This window comes from Nilaparvata lugens, chromosome X (assembly GCF_014356525.2).
Source record: "Nilaparvata lugens isolate BPH chromosome X, ASM1435652v1, whole genome shotgun sequence".
Classification (NCBI taxonomy): domain Eukaryota; kingdom Metazoa; phylum Arthropoda; class Insecta; order Hemiptera; family Delphacidae; genus Nilaparvata; species Nilaparvata lugens.
In genome coordinates, this window is record NC_052518.1 from 83,983,410 (window position 1) to 83,993,272 (window position 9,863).

Sequence of the window (9,863 nt, forward strand, 5' to 3'; positions counted from 1 at the left end):
CATTGGAGATACTTTTTCCAAATAGAGGTATAATAACTTTATACAACTTTGACAGTAGTAGAGCTCCACATAATTCCAATCTAGGAATAGTATGTGTTTTCACAGGAGCGACTCGTGTTTTTGACATAATGAAATTCATCGATATGAATTGATCACTTGATGCAATATGAATATAGCAGACAGCACTGTAACCCTTTTCAGATGTGTCGGCAAATCCTATCAATGAGATATTGACATATGTAGTGTCAATATGACAAGGAATTTGAACATTTGAGAGAGTCAGCATTGTACTAGAAATACGATTTCACTGACTAGTCAAGTCTTCATCAAGCGGCTCATCCCAATCAAGGTTGGATAGCCAGAGTAATTTCAAAAAATATTTGAATGAGAATATTACAGGAGACAATAGTCCAACCGGGTCGAACAATTTAGCTGTATACGATAGTATGGATCGTTTTGTTGGCAGTTCAGCGAACGGTGTAACAGTGTAAGAGAAAGCATCTGATGCAGGATTCCAACGAAATCTAAGAACTTTTATTTTTTGAGTCGTATCAGAAAATGCGAGAGGGTTTTCCAACATCTCGTCGGGAAATTCTTCAATTACTTCTTGCATATTAGATGACCATTTTCTCAAAAGGAGTTCTCCTTTAGACATAAGTTCATTCAGCTGTGATATGAGTAATTTCGCTTCACATAGGCTAGAGACGCCAGATACAATATCATCAACATGAGTGTGTTGGCGAATCGCATTGACAGCTAATGGAAATTCATTTTCATAATCATGGGCTAATTGAAGAAATGTTCTTTGAGCTAGAAAGCTGCTTGACGTCATTCCATACGTGACTGTGTTGAGTTCAAATTCTATCAGCTCTTCTTGGGGTGAACTACGATAGAATATGTGCTGAAATTTTCTATCTTCTTTTCTGATTGAAATTTGCCTGTACATCATTTTAATGTTGGATGTAATGGTTACTTTGTGAGTTCTAAAACTCATTAATATGTGAGTAAGATCATGCTGTAATTTAGGCCCAACATGAAGTGATTCGTTCTGAACAGTTCTATTATTACAAGGCGCTGATGCATTAAAGACTACTCTCAATTTGGTTGTTGAACTGTCTTCTTTCTGAACACAGTGATGCGGGATAACATAATTAGATGAGTGTGAAGCTTTGGAAATGTGTTCTAATTCCACTTACTGTCTCATGAAATCATGATATTGTTTATGAACATTTTCGTTTGATGCTAATCTTTTCTGTAGTGAGGTATATTTCTTAGTTGAGGAGGTGCGGTTGTCACCCAATGACACATCTTTAGTTTTGAAAGGCAATGCGACTTCATAGCGACCAGACGGCCACCGAGTGGTGGTTTCTGTGTAGAGATTTTCGCAATATGCATGAGAAGGATTCTTTTCAACTTCTACTGAAACCTCTTCAGTCTCCCAAAATTTTTCAATCAACTGGTTGATTGGTTCAACATAGGTGAGCAAGCTTGTAGCCTTATTGACACTTGAGACAGGTTCATTAGAATCAACTTTGCCAATGATAATATACCCAAATACTGTGCTCAATGCTCCAGGCGAATTGGGATATAATTTAGTAATTCCATTAGATTGAGCAGATAACGTTTGGAGAAAAGAGTCAGCTCCTAATAACAAGTCAACTTTATTAGAGATGTGAAACTTATCATCAGCCAGTTTCAAGTTTGAAAAATGTTCAAATACTTCAGGGTTCAATGAGACCATGGGTTGGTTACATGTGATGACTGATAAGACAGTGGCTTTAGTACTCAATCTAAATTCTGGTTTGAGCCTCGAGGATATAGTGAGATGAACTTCACCAAGAGTTTTAGTAGTTTTAGAGCCAATACCGATGAGTTCTCGATCAGTGTAGCTAGTCTTCAAATTCAATTTATTCACTAACTCCTTAGTGACAGTTGTTATCTGTGAGCCTGAATATATGAATATATATGAGCCTGAATATCTATGGCTCAGGCAATGTGAGGCCGATTGAAATGATCAAATACTATGACATTAGCGGTACCCAACAGACAAGAGGATGTATCTGAGGTCGATAGGCTAGAAGTATTGCATACAGCACCAGATGTAGGAGCGCTATCCTTCTGAGAACGCACATTAGTAGGCTCAGGTGAGCTAGAATACCTCTTTTCATTATGTAATAATGTATGATGCTTGGATGAGAAACAAGTTTTACATACATTTGTAGATTTGCAGAACTCTCTTCTGTGAGAAAACGAAAAACATGCTAGACATTGGTTATTTTCTCGAACAAACTTGTATCATTCATCAACAGACATATTATAGAATTTTTTGCATACATAGATATTATGATCCATAGATTTACATACAATACACAGTGGTTTAGACTTGACATTCAGGTTAGTAATCTTAGACTGAAATCCAACTGGTCTTCACGTGACTGCGTAGGCGTGGTTGAGATTGCGTGGTAGATCTGCGCAATAACTGAAGTTATAATTCAAGGTGAATAATTCTTGAAGAACCATTGCGGTTGCGATAAAACATGCAGTTTATAACTTGTAGATTGTAGGATTGTCAAGCACAATGCCACAATTGACGAAAATGGCGGATGGCGTCACTCAATACGAACACGAAATTGAGGAAATCGAAATAAATTGAAAGTGAGAACTTCGAGAGATAAGAAGTTTTTGGCTTTTTGAGAGTTCAAACACTGAGCACAGAGCACACGCGTTCACACAGCTCAAGCAAACAAATTTTAAAACGAAACGTGAACTATAGGGAACCAGTTCATACTCTAGAGAATAGTTTTTTCCTTTTTTCCATAGGCACTAGTACCGAAAATCCACTGGTAGGACCAAGTTTGGTAATTCTATGAGAGCTAGGAGGACCGAGAATTTAGAACTGGTTAGCATGTATGATATGAGCTGTGTGAAAGTAACAAAAAAGAGAGCTTTTCAGCTATACTTACGAGAGATGTTTATGGGTCAGCCGAGTGCTGAAGACTGAGGTTGTGGAGGGAGAAGCCTTCTTCTCCAACAGCAATGAGGGTGAAGCGGGGGAAGGGGAACTGCATGAACAATTCTCTACTTCTTATCTCTCGAGTATTCTTAACAGCCATCTCGATCTCACATAAAAGAAAAGTCAGGTGAAGCTTTCAGATTTTTATTGAAAAAAGAGCTGCTATCCATATGTGTCTACTCAGTGGAGGAATATAAAGATTTTTACAAACCTCAAGGTGGAGGTTTAAAAAGATAGATAACATGTTTCTGTTTGATTAATGACAAATTGACATATCCTCATACCCCTTTTACAGGTCGTCGGTGGATGAAATAATAATAATAATAAAAAAAATTACAATATGGAAAAAATCCTTTACATACTTGGATTAATTTCCTCAAATTAACGTGTAGCATCCCACTATAGAGTCAAATGGCAGCAACCGAGTAAATAATTGATTCGCTCTGCAAAAAATATCAAAGCAGCCAACCCACTATCGGTATCCACTATAGGTAATTTGAATCTCGATAGAATAATTTGTAAGAATGTGCTAAAAATTTATTTCTGAGCAGTTGCCAAGCGGAAGAGCGCTATTCGATTCTTGACACCGAAAAACTGTCCAGTTCTGTAGCTGTTTGAGCTTATGCCAATCTCCTGTGGAAACTTGGATATGAGAGGTAATTGACTGCTTATTTATCGACCATCTCTTCTTTACAGAACAGTTAAGTGCCCTATGTTCAAACGGGTTTTGTTTTAATTCAGTTATTTTAATAATTGCTAGAATACGTGTGAGTGTATTTGTTTCTTGGTTGGATAATACCAAATAAGAAATTATCTGAGACATGAATAAAATTTATGGAGTTTCTATGAAAAAAATATCGATTAACCTGGCTGTCATTAGTTTTAGTTTTCATGATGTACCTAAGACATTCTCCCAGTTAATTTGATGTAAAATTATTACGCATTACGACGCCCATGATTCTGAGAGAAGTGATATTCTAAAGAAAAACAAATCTTCGCGATGTTTCCAATTTTATCATAAAAGCTGTATTTCCTTTTAATCCTTCAACCCTGATACTCTTTTAGCACTGCAAGGATATCGGGGATGATATTCTACATCCAATTCTGACGTTGAATTGGAACTTTGAGAAAGTTGAAATTTTACACTAATTGGCAACCTTGTAATTTCTTCGGATGAAGGGCCAAGTCTCAACTAATTTTACACAGACTATAAGAGATAATGAGGCTGGCTCATTATCTCATGAAGTGTGATGATACATTTATTAAAAATACCATTTACATCTATTAAATGTATTATTAAAAATATAACAAGAGTCAGAGAATGAATGGAAAATATTTCACATAATAACACCAAGTCCTATTTAGAAATGGAATAAACTGTTTTATACTACCATATAAAAGCTCTTCTGAATTAATTTTTTTATAGAAAATATTCATATTTCACGAGTTGAATAGTCAACATTTTCAGATAAAGGCACATACTATTTGAACTATTTACTCTATATACCGTGAGTTTATAATGAAATAAGGCACTAAACTAGCTTGACATTTTTCAATTCAAGTACTTAAATAAATTTTAACAGAAAAATTGTTAAATAAATAAATAACATTTATTGCCATGGAACAATCATGTTATAAGCAACGACAATAGTCAATACATATCACAGAGTAGTCATAAAACATACAATAAACAAAAAAACATGCAGTAAATCAATACATGAATAGGATCCAATATGTTTTGGAGTTCAATTGTTGGTAAATTCACTTAAGCAATAATATGGCCTTAGAACTAGCCAGTCATATTAATCATCTCTTAACTCGTTCGCATTTACATTATTTTTTATTTCCGCTGGCGGAGTTGAGCTAGGACAGTCGAACGAGACAGACGTATTTATCGGTGCTCCCGTATCTAAGGGTACGTTTATGTCGGAGCTGCGATTAGTGATAAAAGCTGCGATTCTAGCAACGCGTAGATAATACCAACGTGCTTTCTAATAGGCCTGTTTATGTCTGAGCTGCGATGAAAATCGATCTTGGGTCCTGACCATCGATAAGAGCATCGATAATGGCTCGGTCCATTTTCGAAGCTAGTATCGAGGCTAGTATCGAGTTGTAGAATACAAAGTACAAACATGGACCAATTTTTTTTCATGATTTGGGTTGATTTATATGTGGAGTTTCGTAAGCAAGGGACATTTTCTTTACTTTATTAAACTATTTCTTATTCAATTACAAAATTCTATCTTATTGTCAATGATCCTAATAATGAAACATAATATAGACCTTGATGTATGCATTTCAAGAATAAATTCAATTGTTTCTATTTTATCAAAGAATATAACTTTCTTGTATAAACCTACTTACCTTAATGTTAGCATTAATCGCTCCTCTGCCATGATAGGACTTATGTGATAATTATTCCAGTCCTTTTGGAGATTATTGGAAACTCTCGTCAAAATGTAGTCGAAAGTTTCTATTTCCATTCTCATATAGTCAAAAAAATTTTTTGGATGCTGTCTTAAATCTTTATACAAATTAATGATGATACTCCCCAAATACATCCCTCACCACATTGATAGGATGTGCATAATATTCACGTTCTCTACAACCTAGTAAGTAATGCTTTACTGTATTCGATGCAAAAATAAAATCTTCATCAGAATCACTCATTATAGCATACACAAATTGGTTTTTCAATACATGAACTCACGAATCAAGCTTTAAGCACGACTGTCGGCATGAACAGTCGATAGAAGCTGAGCGCTACTCCCTACTAGCATCGCTAATCTCATCGTTGCTAGGATCGTTTATCACAGCTCCGACATAAAGACTATAAGCTGTGCCGGCTAGTGAAAAATACAGTTAGAAAAAGTCAAACTATTAGTTAGAACAAGTAAAACTATAGTTCATTTAAGTCGTGGATTTTGAGTTTTCGTGTGTTTGAACTTATAAGAAGTGTCGAGATACCATTGCTCGTATGGATAAATTCATTACAACGCAACAGCGAGGTGAGAAACGGGATCGCACTATGAGTTCCTCGCCTGAGAGCTCACGTGCCGCGAAGAAAGGGTGTGATTCAAAAAATGACGATCAAATACAAAATATAGAATTAACAATTAAAACGTTATTTGATGAAAAATTCAGTGAATTGGCTACAGAGAACGATGTGTTAGGAATAACAAACTTACTATCCAACATCACCGAAGAAAACAAATGAAGTACAAGGAGGAAGTACAACGTCTGAAAATGGAAAATATCAAAATTATGCATCGATTAGACAGATACGAAGATCGATCACGACGTAATAATTTAATCTTCAGAGTACTAAAATTCAAAAGTAACGAGGACTTTTGTGAGATAGTAAAGGAGTTTTGTACAAATGTACTGAAGTGTAATATACAAGTGGGTGTCAATTGTGGTCACATCTTGGGCAAAGAAAGAGACAATGCGCCGATAATTGCTCATATCCCGGTGGATCGCGACATTGATGTAGTTCTGGGGAATACAGGGAAACTGAAAGGAGCTGGATATGTAGTGCATAAAGACTATTCTCTTCTGACAAGAATACGGCGTAATAGACGATTTCTACTCAAAAAAAGAAATATTGAAGATGAGTGGCGTGCGGAGTTCTGTTGTAAAGGGGGAACAGCTGATTGTTGAGGGACTTATCTTCACGTGGGAGGCGGAGGATGGTCTACGGTGTGGAAACGAGGATGGGCTGGACAGATTGAACCGGATTTTGAAGATGGACTTTACTGAAATAATTAATAATTTTTCGAAGAAGGTTGAACAATATAATGAGCGCTCAAATAAACAGTCTAATGAATAGAATAAGGTCGTCTGCCAGGTGAAAGAAATAAATGAATTAAGTGTGTTGGCTTATAATGTAGCGGGTCTTAGTGGGAAGGTGAGTTCAAATTATTTTCTTAAAGAATTATGATATTTTTATTCTATGTGAAACGTTTGTGGAGGAGAAAGATTTTAATCGTTTAGAGGGCTATTTTCCAGGATATAATGTATTTTGGGTGCCAGCAACTAGAACGTCAGGATTTGGTAGGGCAAAGGAAGGCATAATGATGGCTTATAGGTTTGTCTATAATGGGAGGGAAGCCAGTAAATTCACTTACTTAGAAGAGTGGCCAGTAATAACTCTTAAATGTGATAGATATGGAGAAATTCATATTATGCCAGTTTATCTAACGTCTGGAGAAAGCTGGAGTGCTGACTTTAACAAACTGAATGAATTCTTAGAAGGCAGAATGATGAGTGAGAATTTAATACTGCTAGGAGATTTTAACGGACGCATAGGGAAATGTCAAATAATAATCCGGTATTATTTGACATTTCCCTATGCGTCTGTTAAAATCTCCTAGCAATATTAAATTCTCACTCATCATTCTGCCTTCTAAGAATTCATTCAGTTTGTTAAAGTCAGTACTCCAGCTTTATGCAGAAATTATGCAGAGTGATTGGGTGATAAATGTTGAACGAAATTCGAAAGATGAAATTTTGAATAGGAATGGGCGTAGAATACTCAATATGTGTGAGGAATTTAATATGTGTGTGTTAAACGGGAGGACAGCAACAGATGTTAAGGGAGAATAATTTACCTATGTTACAAGTGTTGGATGCTCAGTTATCGATTTATGTTGTGTGACGATGAGTACACTAGCAGCTGTAATAGTATATTTCGCACCTAGGGTCGAAAATGTACGTTTTCCGGCTCGAGATCGCGGTTTTCAAGTTCGAGACGAAGTCGAGAACTTGAAGCGTTCGAGAGCCAGAAAAACATTTTTGCCCGTGTTGCGAACGCTATTTTTCGCCACACCAAAAAAAAAAACTTCCCAATATTTATAAGAAATTGAAAAATTAATAAAATTCAAACAGCCTATTTTGATAGTTTGAATCTTGGTTATGACAACTTTTACTGTCAATTAATTTCAATATTACTAATTAATAATTTACAATAGTGACCATATTTTTATACTATTAATATTTCGAATAATTGTTTGAATTTTTATAGCTCGCGCTTTGCGCCCGGTGCAATATCTCATGGATAGATGGATGAATAGAATTTTCATTACTATTTTGAAATAATGTGATGAAAAATTAATATAATTGCATATTTCACAGTTTTGTCTCAAAATATATCTAAAAAATTGATTGAAATTTAAATTATGGTAATTAATATAAAAAATAGCTAATAAAAGTCGAAATTCATCGACAAAAAAAATGTCATTGACCGAGATTCGAACCTAGATCGTGTTTGTTATTCACTGAACTGACTTCAGTTGTATTACGCCTTTATGCTCTCGGCTAATGGGTATTGTTGGAGGAAGAGGCCTGACTGATAACTCTTAGCATACACGTAATACTGTAAACTGGACTTCTAAAAAAGTTTACTTCACTCCTAAAAAGCGTACAACCTTTGACTATAGAAAGAAGGTTGTTCTTTCTATAGAAGAAGGTTCTTTCTATAGTCAAAGGTACAACAGACTTTGGCTCATGACTCATATTATTAAAATTAATATTATTATCTGTTTCACAATAAAATTTTCACTCTGAATTAAGTCAGGTAACGTATGTAGGCTACTATAATATAGTGTATAGCGGCATATTAATTTGAAGCCGGTTTGCCGGCATTTTCACAACAAAATATTGCTCTGAAATCATAGAGAAAACATTCGAAGATTCAATCTTGAGTGGGCTTAATGTTTCCTCTATATGGTTCAATATTAAAGAAAAATTATCTAAAAGTTTTAATAATGAATTACGGAAAAATTACTAGGAATTTTTTAGTCAAGGCTGAGTTTCACCAGTAGGCTTACGGTACCTTAAACTTCAGATCTCTGCTGTATTTTCTTGTTATTATAGTTGATTGTATTGCATTAAGAAGTGGAATTCGATAATAAAAAAGAAACAATTATTACTCTACCTCACTTTTAAATATTGATACAATTATTGTACTTTGATTTCAAATTCGATTCTTCACTTTTAAATACTTGCGATACGTACCGTACCTTTCTGACAATGGACAATGCAGCCATTGTATTCATTGTTTGATATCAAAAACACAATAAATATTAAATTATTAAACAGTAATTTATAAAATATATTATAGACATAATACCGCGATTCACGATACATAATTATATAGATTATTACAGTCGTTATGAGATTATCTCTCTATGATTTTTGTGAGATCGGGATCGGACACGATCAGCTGTTATTCAAGGTCATTTTACAGCCCTAGGGCCGTAAAGTTTTACCGGCCTGGTCGGAAAACAATCACTTTCGGCCTCCATATGACGCACGTAAACCAGCTCATTACATCCAAGTGTGGCGAAAAATACTTTTGAAGTCCTGGCTGAAAGTTTTTCTGACCATATGCCAATAGCAGTTCAATTGAAAGGAGACATTTCGAATTCAACATGTGATAATTTAACGCTATTGCCCAAGCTGATTTGGTCAAAAGTAAATGCAACAAAGTACCGTAATAAGTTATCGCAGAGCAGCTGTGATGTTATCTTGCCACCCGATAGTAGTCAAGCCGCAGAATAGATTATCAATATCGTTTATGAAGCAGCAGGTAACAATGCAAGAATTTCTAAAAGAGAAAATAAACATGCGAAACAGATATGGTTTGATTGGGAATATGATAAAGCGAGAAAAATAAGTTTTGCCTGTCTTAGACTTTTTAGGAGGGTGAATAGTTAACAAGCTAGACAAATCTATGTAGAGGAAAACAAAGAGTAAATTCACTTGTGTAAAACTAAAAAAGCCGAGTATTATGATAATAATAGAAAATGCTTAGAAAATGTGCGCGACTCGAAACAGTTTTGGGACTCTG